The sequence below is a fragment of the Hoplias malabaricus genome, chromosome 8 (assembly GCF_029633855.1).
Source record: "Hoplias malabaricus isolate fHopMal1 chromosome 8, fHopMal1.hap1, whole genome shotgun sequence".
Classification (NCBI taxonomy): domain Eukaryota; kingdom Metazoa; phylum Chordata; class Actinopteri; order Characiformes; family Erythrinidae; genus Hoplias; species Hoplias malabaricus.
In genome coordinates, this window is record NC_089807.1 from 21,161,014 (window position 1) to 21,172,783 (window position 11,770).

The 11,770-nt window shown below is 39.2% G+C and overlaps 1 long non-coding RNA gene across 2 annotated transcripts; it reads left to right on the forward strand.

The window, feature by feature from the left end:
* Positions 1-489: 489 nt before the first annotated feature.
* LOC136706103 (uncharacterized) lies at positions 490-11,480 on the forward strand. Of its 2 annotated transcripts, none has more exons than XR_010804113.1 (4): positions 490-1,161; positions 1,534-1,635; positions 4,065-4,166; positions 10,364-11,480. It is a non-coding gene; the product is annotated as an uncharacterized lncRNA (long non-coding RNA). The 2 variants fall into 2 exon arrangements; XR_010804114.1 differs by lacking the exon at positions 10,364-11,480 and adding an exon at positions 6,157-6,350.
* Positions 11,481-11,770: the final 290 nt, after the last annotated feature.

An 11,770-nucleotide genomic window follows, 5' to 3' on the forward strand; every position in this document is an offset into this window, starting at 1 on the left:
CGCCAGTCGATACATGTCTTTTATTCTAACCTCACTATCCATATTCTCATACAACTTTTCACGTGCATTTTCCCTAGCCTTTGTCACTTCTCCGTTTGCTTGATGCTGCATTTTTTTTTATTTCTTTAGACATCTCTCTTGAGATTCCAATTCTATTTTATCGACCACTTCCTTCTTAAGATTTCCTGCATGATCTCCTCATTCCAGCACAAAGTCTCCTCCCTTCCTTCCTCTGTCCATACAACAAACACAGTACCTGTAGCCGATTCCCTCAATGCTTTTGCAGTCTCTGCCCATCTGTCCATCACCTCGTCCACCCCACCTAGCATCTGCCTCACCTGCTCCCTGAATCACACACCGTACTGTTCTTACTTTAACGTCCACCATCTGATCTGTGATTTAGCCCTCACCCACTTCCTTTTCTTCACCTCCAAATACATCCTACCTACCACCACCGTCTGATGATGCCTTGCTATACTTCACCCCTGCCACCACCTTACAGTCACTAAATTCCTTCAGGTTGCTTCGCCTGCATAAAACAAAGTCCACATGTGTAGACCTTCCTCCACTCTTAAATGTCACCCTATGCTCTTCCTTCTTCTGAAAATAAGTATTTACTACTGCCATTTGCATTTTTTGGGGCAAATTCTACCACCATATCATCTACCTCTCTCCTTTTACCAGTCATAGTGCTAACGTTCAGTGTTTCCACTCTCACCTCCACCTTCCTCACCCTCTTCTTTATTTTGTTCTTGTTCCCCCTCTCCTTCTCCTCCTGTGACCAACAGTATCCCAATTTCCACTGGTACACTGGCAGGAAACAATCCCAATGGTGGACGTTGTTAACCCGGGCCTTCTCTGATCCGATATGGAACTCTTGTTAGTGATCTGCATTGTTAATTTGACATAGTTTATACAAAAGATAATCTTTCTGACACAACCTTCCCTATGTATACACGCTTGGGACCAGCATTACAATGCAATGTATTTCAGTGGCTAGGTTATGATTTGTCTGCCTACATTTACGCATATTGTGAGTTTCAGGAGGACAGTACGATTGAGACGGAGGAGAGTGAAAGCACTTGATGAAGCAGCACAGAATATCATCAGTGCCACTATCAACACCAATGTATTGGAAGGTATCTCTAAACTCATCTAAAGGTAATTCTAGTATAATCTTTTCTTCAAGATTAAATTGTGCATTATGTTTTTTTTTTTTTTTTGCCTGTATAGTTCACTTAATGTTTTAAATTAGCAGCCTTTAAGCAGTTGTAGAGTAGTTATTTGTAATATAAGGAGTACTGGTAAAATTCAGCTTTTTATTTTTATTTTCTGCTAAATGCTAATGTGTTTTTAAAACTTTTCAATTTTTGAACTGAAGCTAGGTTATGCATAATATGTAGATTAAAATAAAAGATTGTGTATTCATTAAATTACACTGATACTCTCGTTTGTGGTTACCAAATATTTCATATTAAATTGTGATATTTCATTAACTGAAGGCTGTTTTACTGTTGTTTGAAATCTCTGTAGAAGGCATGAGAGGACACCGCTGACACGATGGACATGGTAGAACAAACCCACTGAGCTTCCGGTCCTGTGCTCAGCGCTGGAGCTCCGTCCTCTGACTTGGCGGTATTTAAAAAGGTTTCATATACATATAGTCACTGAAATAGGTTTTAGTGAGGCAGGTCACTGTGGTCAGTTGAAGTTAATTTCTCTGGTACAAAATTGTGATAGTTCATTGCTTTTGGGTGAGGCCTTAGGGATGGTACTGGTTACACATACTCTCAGGTCGTACGTTGTGGGGACCCTCTCAGGACGGAAGTATTGAAAAGGTTTTGGTCAAATGTGCACACACACACTGTCAGGTCTTGCATAGTGGGGTCCCCGTTTAGGGAGAAACACCTACTAAAGCAGTACACGCACAGGTCAATATACAGACAGTTTATCTGAACTACAGTGTACATTACCCCATGACTGATGTCACTGAGGGTCTAGTTTGAATTTGTTATTATTTTCTTTTCTGACACAGCTCTTTAAGCTTATATTAGTGACACACACTGTCAGGTCTAGCATAGTGGGGTCCCCGTTTAGGGAGACACACCTACTAAAGCAGTACACTCACAGGTCAATATACAGACAGTTTATCTGAACTACAGTGTACATTACCTCATGACTGATGTCACTGAGGGTCTAGTTTGAATTTGTTATTATTTTCTTTTCTGACACAGCTCTTTAAGCTTATATTAGTGACACACACTGTCAGGTCTAGCATAGTGGGGTCCCCGTTTAGGGAGACACACCTACTAAAGCAGTACACTCACAGGTCAATATACAGACAGTTTATCTGAACTACAGTGTACATTACCTCATGACTGATGTCACTGAGGGTCTAGTTTGAATTTGTTATTATTTTCTTTTCTGACACAGCTCTTTAAGCTTATATTAGTGACACACACTGTCAGGTCTAGCATAGAGGGGTCCCCTTCTAGGGAGACACTCCTACTATAGCAGTACACTCACAGGTCAATATACAGACAGCGTTTCTGAACTACACTGTACATTAGCTCATGACTGATGTCACTGAGAGTTTAGTTTGAATTTGTTATTATTTTCTTTTCTGACACAGCGCTTTAAGCTTATATTAGTTACACACACTGTCAGGTCTTGCATAGTGGGGTCCCCGTTTAGGGAGACACACCTACTAAAGCAGTACACTCACAGGTCAATATACAGACAGTTTATCTGAACTACAGTGTACATTACCCCATGACTGATGTCACTGAGGGTTTAGTTTGAATTTGTTATTATTTTCTTTTCTGACACAGCGCTTTAAGCTTATATTAGTTACACACACTGTCAGGTCTTGCATAGTGGGGTCCCCGTTTAGGGAGAAACACCTACTAAAGCAGTACACGCACAGGTCAATATACAGACAGTTTATCTGAACTACAGTGTACATTACCCCATGACTGATGTCACTGAGGGTCTAGTTTGAATTTGTTATTATTTTCTTTTCTGACACAGCGCTTTAAGCTTATATTAGTTACACACACTGTCAGGTCTTGCATAGTGGGGTCCCCGTTTAGGGAGAAACACCTACTAAAGCAGTACACGCACAGGTCAATATACAGACAGTTTATCTGAACTACAGTGTACATTACCCCATGACTGATGTCACTGAGGGTCTAGTTTGAATTTGTTATTATTTTCTTTTCTGACACAGCTCTTTAAGCTTATATTAGTGACACACACTGTCAGGTCTAGCATAGAGGGGTCCCCTTCTAGGGAGACACTCCTACTATAGCAGTACACTCACAGGTCAATATACAGACAGCATTTCTGAACTACACTGTACATTACCTCATGACTGATGTCACTAAGGGTTTACTTTGATTTTGTTATTATTTTCTTTTCTGACACAGCGCTTTAAGCTTATATTAGTGACACACACTGTCAGGTCTAGCCTAGTGGGGTCCCTGTTTAGGGAGACACTCCTACTAAAGCAGTACACTCACATGTCAATATACAGACAGTTTATCTGAATTACAGTGTACATTACCTCATGACTGATGTCACTGAGGGTCTAATTTGAATTTGTTATTATTTTCTTTTCTGACACAGCTCTTTCAGGTTATATTAGTGACACACACTGTCAGGTCTAGCATAGAGGGATCCCCTTCTAGGGAGACACTCCTACTATAGCAGTACACTCACAGGTCAATATACAGGCAGCGTTTCTGAACTACAGTGTACGTTACCTTATGACTGATGTCACTGAGAGTCTAGTTTAAAATGGTTATTTACTTTTCTGATTCAGCTCTTTCAGGTTGTATTGGCGGTTGTATTGGTGGTATAATCTGAAATTGTTACTTGTGTCAGGACAAATGTGTCTTACGTTTTTTAATACCATGGTGTATCCATGTCAAGTCAATTTGACTCAGCAATTGTTTAACTGATGAGAGATTAAACATGTTGTAAAATGTATTGCACTTTAAATACTAATGTATTTGTGTGTGGTGTTCACCGAAATGTTTTACTGTTGTTTGAAATCTCTGTAGAAGGCATGAGAGGACACCGCTGACACGATGGACATGGTAGAACAAACCCACTGAGCTTCCGGTCCTGTGCTCAGCGCTGGAGCGCCGTCCTCTGACTTGGAGGTATTTAAAAAGGTTTCATGTCCATATAGTCACTGAAATAGGTTTTAGTGAGGCAGGTCACTGTGGTCAGTTGAAGTTAATTTCTCTGGTACAAAATTGTGATAGTTCATTGCTTTTGGGTGAGGCCTTAGGGATGGTACTGGTTACACACACTTTCAGGCCTTACGTTGTGGGGACCCTCTCAGGACGGAACTATTGAAAAGGTTTTGGTCAAATGTGCACACACACACCGTCAGGTCTAGCATAGTGGGGTCCCCGTTTAAGGAGAAACACCTACTAAAGCAGTACACTCACAGGTCAATATACAGACAGCGTTTCTGAACTACACTGTACATTACCTCATGACTGATGTCACTGAGGGTCTAGTTTGAATTTGTTGTTATTTTCTTTTCTGACACAGCTCTTTAAGCTTATGTTAATGACACACACTGTCAGGTCTAGCATAGTGGGGTCCCCTTCTAGGGAGACACTCCTACTAAAGCAGTACACTCACAGGTCAATATACAGACAGTTTATCTGAACTAAAGTGTACATTACCTCATGACTGATGTCACTGAGGTTCTAGTTTGAATTTGTTATTATTTTCTTTTCTGATAAAGCTCTTTAAGATTATATTAGTTACACACACTGTCAGGTCTAGCATAGTGGGGTCCCCTTCTATGGAGACACTCCTACTAAAGCAGTACACTCAGGTCAATATACAGACAGTTTATCTGAACTACAGTGTACATTACCTCATGACTGATGTCACTGAGGTTCTAATTTGAATTTGTTATTATTTTCTTTTCTGATACAGCTCTTTAAGGTTGTATTGGTGACACACACTGTCAGGTCTAGCATAGTGGGGTCCCCTTCTAGGGAGACACTCCTACTATAGCAGTACACTCACAGGTCAATATACAGACAGCGTTTCTGAACTACAGTGTACATTACCTCATGACTGATGTCACTGAGGGTCTAGTTTGAATTTGTTATTATTTTCTTTTCTGACACAGCTCTTTAAGCTTATATTAATGACACACACTGTCAGGTCTAGCATAGTGGGGTCCCCTTCTAGGGAGACACTCCTACTAAAGCAGTACACTCACATGTCAATATACAGACAGTTTATCTGAATTACAGTGTACATTACCTCATGACTGATGTCACTGAGGGTCTAGTTTGAATTTGTTATTATTTTCTTTTCTGACACAGCTCTTTAAGCTTATATTAATGACACACACTGTCAGGTCCAGCATAGTGGAGTCCCCTTCTAGGGAGACACTCCTACTAAAGCAGTACACTCACAGGTCAATATACAGACAGTTTATCTGAACTACAGTGTTCATTACCTCATGACTGATGTCACTGAGGTTCTAGTTTGAATTTGTTATTATTTTCTTTTCTGATAAAGCTCTTTAAGATTATATTAGTTACACACACTGTCAGGTCTAGCATAGTGGGGTCCCCTTCTATGGAGACACTCCTACTAAAGCAGTACACTCACAGGTCAATATACAGACAGTTTTTCTGAACTACAGTGTACATTACCTCATGACTGATGTCACTGAGGTTCTAATTTGAATTTTTTATTATTTTCTTTTCTGATACAGCTCTTTAAGGTTGTAATGGTGACACACACTGTCAGGTCTAGCATAGAAGGGTCCCCTTCTAGGGAGACACTCCTACTATAGCAGTACACTCACATCTCAATATATAGACAGCGTTTCTGAACTACACTGTACATTACCTTATGACTGATGTCACTGAGGGTCTAGTTTGAATTTGTTATTATTTTCTTTTCTGACACAGCGCTTTAAAGTTGTATTGGTGACACACACTGTCAGGTCTAGCGTCGTAGGGACCACTTCTAGGAAGACACTCCTACTACAGCAGTACACTCACAGGTCAATATACAGACAGCTTTTCTGAACTACAGTGTATGTTACCTCATGACTGGTGTCACTGAGGGTCTAGTTTGAATTTGTTATTATTTTCTTTTCTGACACAGCTCTTTCAGTTTGTATTGGTGACACACACTGTCAGGTCTAGCATCGTAGGGACCACTTCTAGGGAGACACTCCTACTATAGCAGTACACTCACAGGTCAGTATACAGACAACATTTTCTGAACTACAGTTTACGTTACAGTGTATTTCTCTAAGTAATATGCATTTTCCCCAAGTATTTTTTTTCTTTTCCACAACTGCTGACTAGATTTTCAGCTGGTTCTGATAACTCCTCCACAGCTGCCCATAGTTTTCGGCACCTGATATCGAAGTTCACATGCATGGATGCAGCAAACTTGGCTACAAATCCCATAACACCTATCTCTACTGGTCTTGCATGTGCCTGCCACCCACGTTCTGTACAGTTCCCAAACTTTTTCGATATTTGGACACTGAAAGCCGTGTTTGGTATTGAACCAACACAGGACACCATTTATTATATTGTTTTGAGGTTAGACTGTAAAAACTTATAGTTTGAAACAGACAGAAGCTCTGCAGGTCTCCCTTAGCCAGAGGGAGGGGCAGGTACTCCACAGAACATGCTTCTCATTGGTCCTAACTTGTATTAACTGTCAATGATTTATTTATACAAATTGTAATTAGTGAATTATTTAAAATAGTAAAGCTATAAATGTGTCCCTAAATTTGGTTTCAGAAAGTTGGCAGCTTACAATTTCATAAATCACACTGCTTATTATTATAGAAAGAATAATTGTGCACACACACTTTTACACAGGCCCACCCAAAGATCAATTTGTGGCTATGCCACTGATGTAGTTAACGTTTAGTCATAGTTCCTAGTTTGAATAAATGTAATAATATAAACTGGACTTGCTGCCACATCAGGCCATTGGTCTCGTTACACATACAAGGCTGGGGTTTGCATTCTTGCAATTTGCTGCTGATACAATTTAAATACAAAAATTCAGGTATCTCGTTTCCACCTGCCACTATCACTTCTCTCATTGAAGTGTTTGTAAAATAAAATAACTGTAGTTAGTAAGGCCTACCGATTTACATAGACTTAATATATTAACTGAAATAATAAATCTGGTAAAGTACTGTATGAAAAAATATGAGAATGACACCCTGCCTTTACGATGTTTGTTGGATGTGGCCCTTGAGTAAAAGTAATTGGGGACCCCTACTCTATTATATCTCTGATAGTGCATTTCCACCAAAAAGGAACCAGAACGGTTCCAGTTCGCAAGGTGAATTTGGAACCGTTTGGTATGTTTCCATCTACACAAACTGGTTCGCGACCTAGAAAAGTTTGTTCCCAGCTGAGTTTCAAATGCAGCGTTATTGCACTGCGGAGCTTGACAGGGTAATTTACAACGTTTCAAATAAATAAATAAAAAGAAATAAAACAGGAACACGCCCTGTTTTTTTGTTTCTGGTGCTGTTTGTGTGCGATTCCATTTGTGTTGGTCAGAGCCGCAGCTCTCGGTTACATTTCTCTGCTGTTCACAAGCTCAGCAGGACGGCTCTGAACTCGGCAACATTTACACAGTATTATATCTCACTCGGGTCTGACTTCATGGTAAACAAAGAATAAACAATGACTCTAACAATGAGTCTAACAGTCTTTGGTGCTGGTGCTGTATTCAGGCACAGCGACTCCCCTGCTAATGACGTATACCTGTTTCCCCTTTAAACGTGTAGAAACGCAGCAGTTCATTGGAAAGAACCAAGGTTCCAAGAATCAGGAATGGAACCGGTCTAGGAGCCAGAGTTCTTTTGGTGAAATAGCGCTGTGATTGACAGCAACAAATCAATGTTCTGATCGGTTAAATAAACCTCACTATATGATTGGTACAGCTAAAGCTTTCCTATTGGTACATCAGTTGGCCAATCAGGGTCAAAAATTCACAACTGTGAAAAGAGATTTACACAAGCAGCAGAGAAGGTGAATGTGTGCATTTTTTGTCACATTTGGAACATAAAGCTTTGCTCTGGTGCATTTTAAAACAATACTCACAAATGTAATGGACTTTGTAACTGCTTTTGAGCAACTACATACACGAAATTTTAACTGTGCTTGAGCAACTACATACACGTAAAACTAAAATCCACAAATGTATTGGAATGCACAAATTTAAAACAACAACTACAATAATAAATTAAATTCACAAATGTGCAAAAAAGATTTGCATTTGTAAATGAAATGTTGTGAATGTGTGAATCAGTAACTTCTCAAACGGTTTAAAATGTGCAAGAGCAAACCTTTTTAAAGTTCCAAATGTGACTGGGGGAATTTTTGAATGAGATGGAAAATCCACACATTCTCCTTCTCTGTTGCGTGTGCGAATCTCTTTTTGCAGATGCGTATTTAAGACCCTGTTTTGACGGCCAATTGATGGACCAATAGGAAATCTTTAGCTGGACCAAGCAGATTGTGAGGTTTGTTTAACCAATTGGAACATTGATTTGTTGCTGTCAACCATAGCGCTTTTCCACAAAATGAACTCAGGTCCGTGAACCGCCGCGTTTCTACGGACAGCAGAGAAATGTAAACAAGAGCCGCGGCTTTGATCAACGCACATGCAATTGCGCCTAACTTCACCAGAAACGCATAAAAATGGGGCATGTTCCTGTTTTTTCCTATTATTTATTTATATGAAACGTTGTGAATGACCCTGTCAAGCTCCACTGGGCGATAACGCTGTATTTGAAGCTCTGGGCTCTTGGTTACGTTTCTCCACTGTTCACAAGGTCAGCAGGATGCCTCTGAACTCAGCCATAGTGTCTCCATTCATGACGTATTCCTGGTTCCCCTCAAAATGTGTAGAAATGCGGTGGTTCACTGGAAAGAACCAATGTTCCTAGAATCAGGAACAGAACTGGTTCAAGAACCAGAGTTCTTTTGGTGGAAAAGCGCTATGGTTGACAGCAACAAATCCGATTGGTTAAACAAACCTTGGGATCTGATTGGTCCAGCTAAAGCTTTCCTATTGGTCCATCAATTGGCCGTTAAAACAGGGTCTTTAATTTGCAACTGCAAAAAGAGATTCGCGCACACAGCAGAGAAGGCGAATGTGTGTTTTTTTCCATCTCATTCAAAAACTCCCACTGTCACATTTGGAACCTTTAAAAAAGTTTGCTCTTGCACATTTTAAGTATTTTACTGATTCACACATTCACAACATTTCATTTACAAATACAAATCTTTTTTACACATCTGTGAATTTAAGTTATTATTATTGTAGTTGTTGTTTTAAATTTGACGTATACATTTGTGGATTTTAACATGTATGTAGTTACTCAAACACAGTTACAAAGTCTGTTACATTTGTGAGTATTGTTTTACAAGCTCAAAATTTTTTACCCTTTTTTGACTCCGTATTTGACTCCAGAACATTAGTGCAGAGAGTACAATGCAGTAATTACAAAGATGTTAAAATACATACAGAACAGGACCAGTAGACACAACACAGACAACAGTGTAGTTCTTCTTCTCATCAGCCTATGCCTCAAATTCTCATTGATGGGAGCTTGTCTCTTCGCTCACTGTCAGTCACAAGTCTCATACTACTGGATATTTATTGGCTGTTTGCATGGCATCAGCGATTTCTGGGCAAGCTCTTGTATCACATCTTTCAGCGGTTCACACGTAGCAATCGAGATAGTGTTGATTTGCCTCTGACCTAAGGGTTGTTCCCGTGATCCCCTAAAACAGTCTTTGACAAGAAAATCGGGGCTACAATCGTGCAGTGTGATCATATATCAGGAATCCATCAAGAAACATGTAATTGAATGATATTTATGAACGTACTTGTTTTATGAATGAGATGGATTCACTCAAGTATAAAGAAATGGTAAAAAGGTACTCTACTAAGTATTAATTACACCTGTCACAAAGGGTTTTAAAAGGTGTTTAATAATTCTGAGGCAGTAGTTATTTTGGGCATTTTTTGTTGGATTGGGAGAAAACAATTTTATCTATTTAAATTGTTATTTTAATCACTTTTTGCAAAAAAAAATAGCTAATAATCCTAATTTGGGGCTTGATACCATTTTGAGTGCCAATGTAGGTCTGTTTTCTCTTTTGCATGTTGTAAGAAAAACAGCCTTATTAAATCATGCAATTTGTGCCAAAAAAGATGTTGGTAAAAGAGAAATTTTTATTAAAATTTAGGCATAGGAAAATTTCCTTTGAGATATATATATATATATATATATATATATATTTTTTTTTTTGTCACCTAGGTCCAGTGAATTCCATGGAGTGGAGAAGCTCATGTTGATGGAAAGTTCCTGGAAAGCTGTTTGTTCACTGTATACATCTGAACAGTGGGCTCTTAAACCTGTCTCTGCAATGTTGTGATGTGATTTATATTGTTTTAAAGTTTCTGTTTTCAGACTTGATCAAAGCTCTCTCGGACCAGGCAGTTTTGATAGGAACACCTTGTGTCTATACTCACTGTTCATTTCATCAGCTCCATTTACAATGTAGGAGCATTTTGTAGTTCAGCATTTACAGAATAGTGTCCATTTCTTGTGCTGCATGCTTTGTTTACCAGATTTCACCCTGTTCTTCAATGGGCAGTACTCTTAGAGGACCCCCACCTAGCGTGATTTGTTTTGATTCCAGATACATTTCTTGGGGTGAGGTTGTGGTAGTGAAAAGCCAACCAGGGACCAAACAGTCCAGTAGTGTAGGTCCCATGCATTGCACAAGCACAATTAATGTGTTGCTCTGGTATGAGTGGATCAGACATGGCAGTGCTCCTACATGGTAAGAGTAACTAATATAATGGACAGCGAGTGTAAGTACAGTGTTCGTAATGGAGTTCTTGGTTAATATCATAGATGGACTGTCTCTTGTCAATTATTCTGAGTTTATATTGTGTGTGTTCATATTGATTTTTAATTTTCTTTAGCCTAGCTAAGCTCATCAGTTATTCAAGGTATTATTTATTTATATTGTGTTTTATTCTCTCAGTTTTTGGCTAACTTCATTGCTTCTACAGTATGTACACATCTGTGCCTATCTTTTTCAGAGTTTAATAAAAGAACAAATTAGTTCAAATAACGTTAAAGGTTAATAAATTAATCTTTAAACGAATGCATCGGCCTGGATTAGTTGTTTTTCTGCATTAATTATAGATTACACATTGTTCTCTCTCAAAATGAAATTGGTCCCCACAAAGAATGAGAACAGGTGATTTGTGTAATATTTGGTCCCCAAATATACTCCAAACCTGAAATGTCCCCACAAGTCACGAGGACGTCTGGTCAGAATCAATTTTGGTGAGATATTTGTAATTTGAAGTGATATTAAGATTCACAAGTGCATTTTGACAAAGCATGATTTTTTTCAAGTCTGTAGCACCTTGGGAAAGGGTGGACCCCACAATGTGTGTATTCCTCCAGGTGACCCCCACAATGCACAGAAACAAGTATGTGTGTGTGTGTGTGTGTGTGTGTGTGTGTGTGTGTGTGTGCGTGTAAATGGGATACAAAACAGCACTCTGTCTATATATTTGTCTGTGTTTCTTTGCTTTCATTGGCCTTGGCAAAGTTTGCAGTCATATGTGGAGAGCAGCGTTTCCATGCCAATATGGGGTGTGAGAGCTGTAAAGATCTTACCAACCAGGTCGCTCTCTTTCTTTC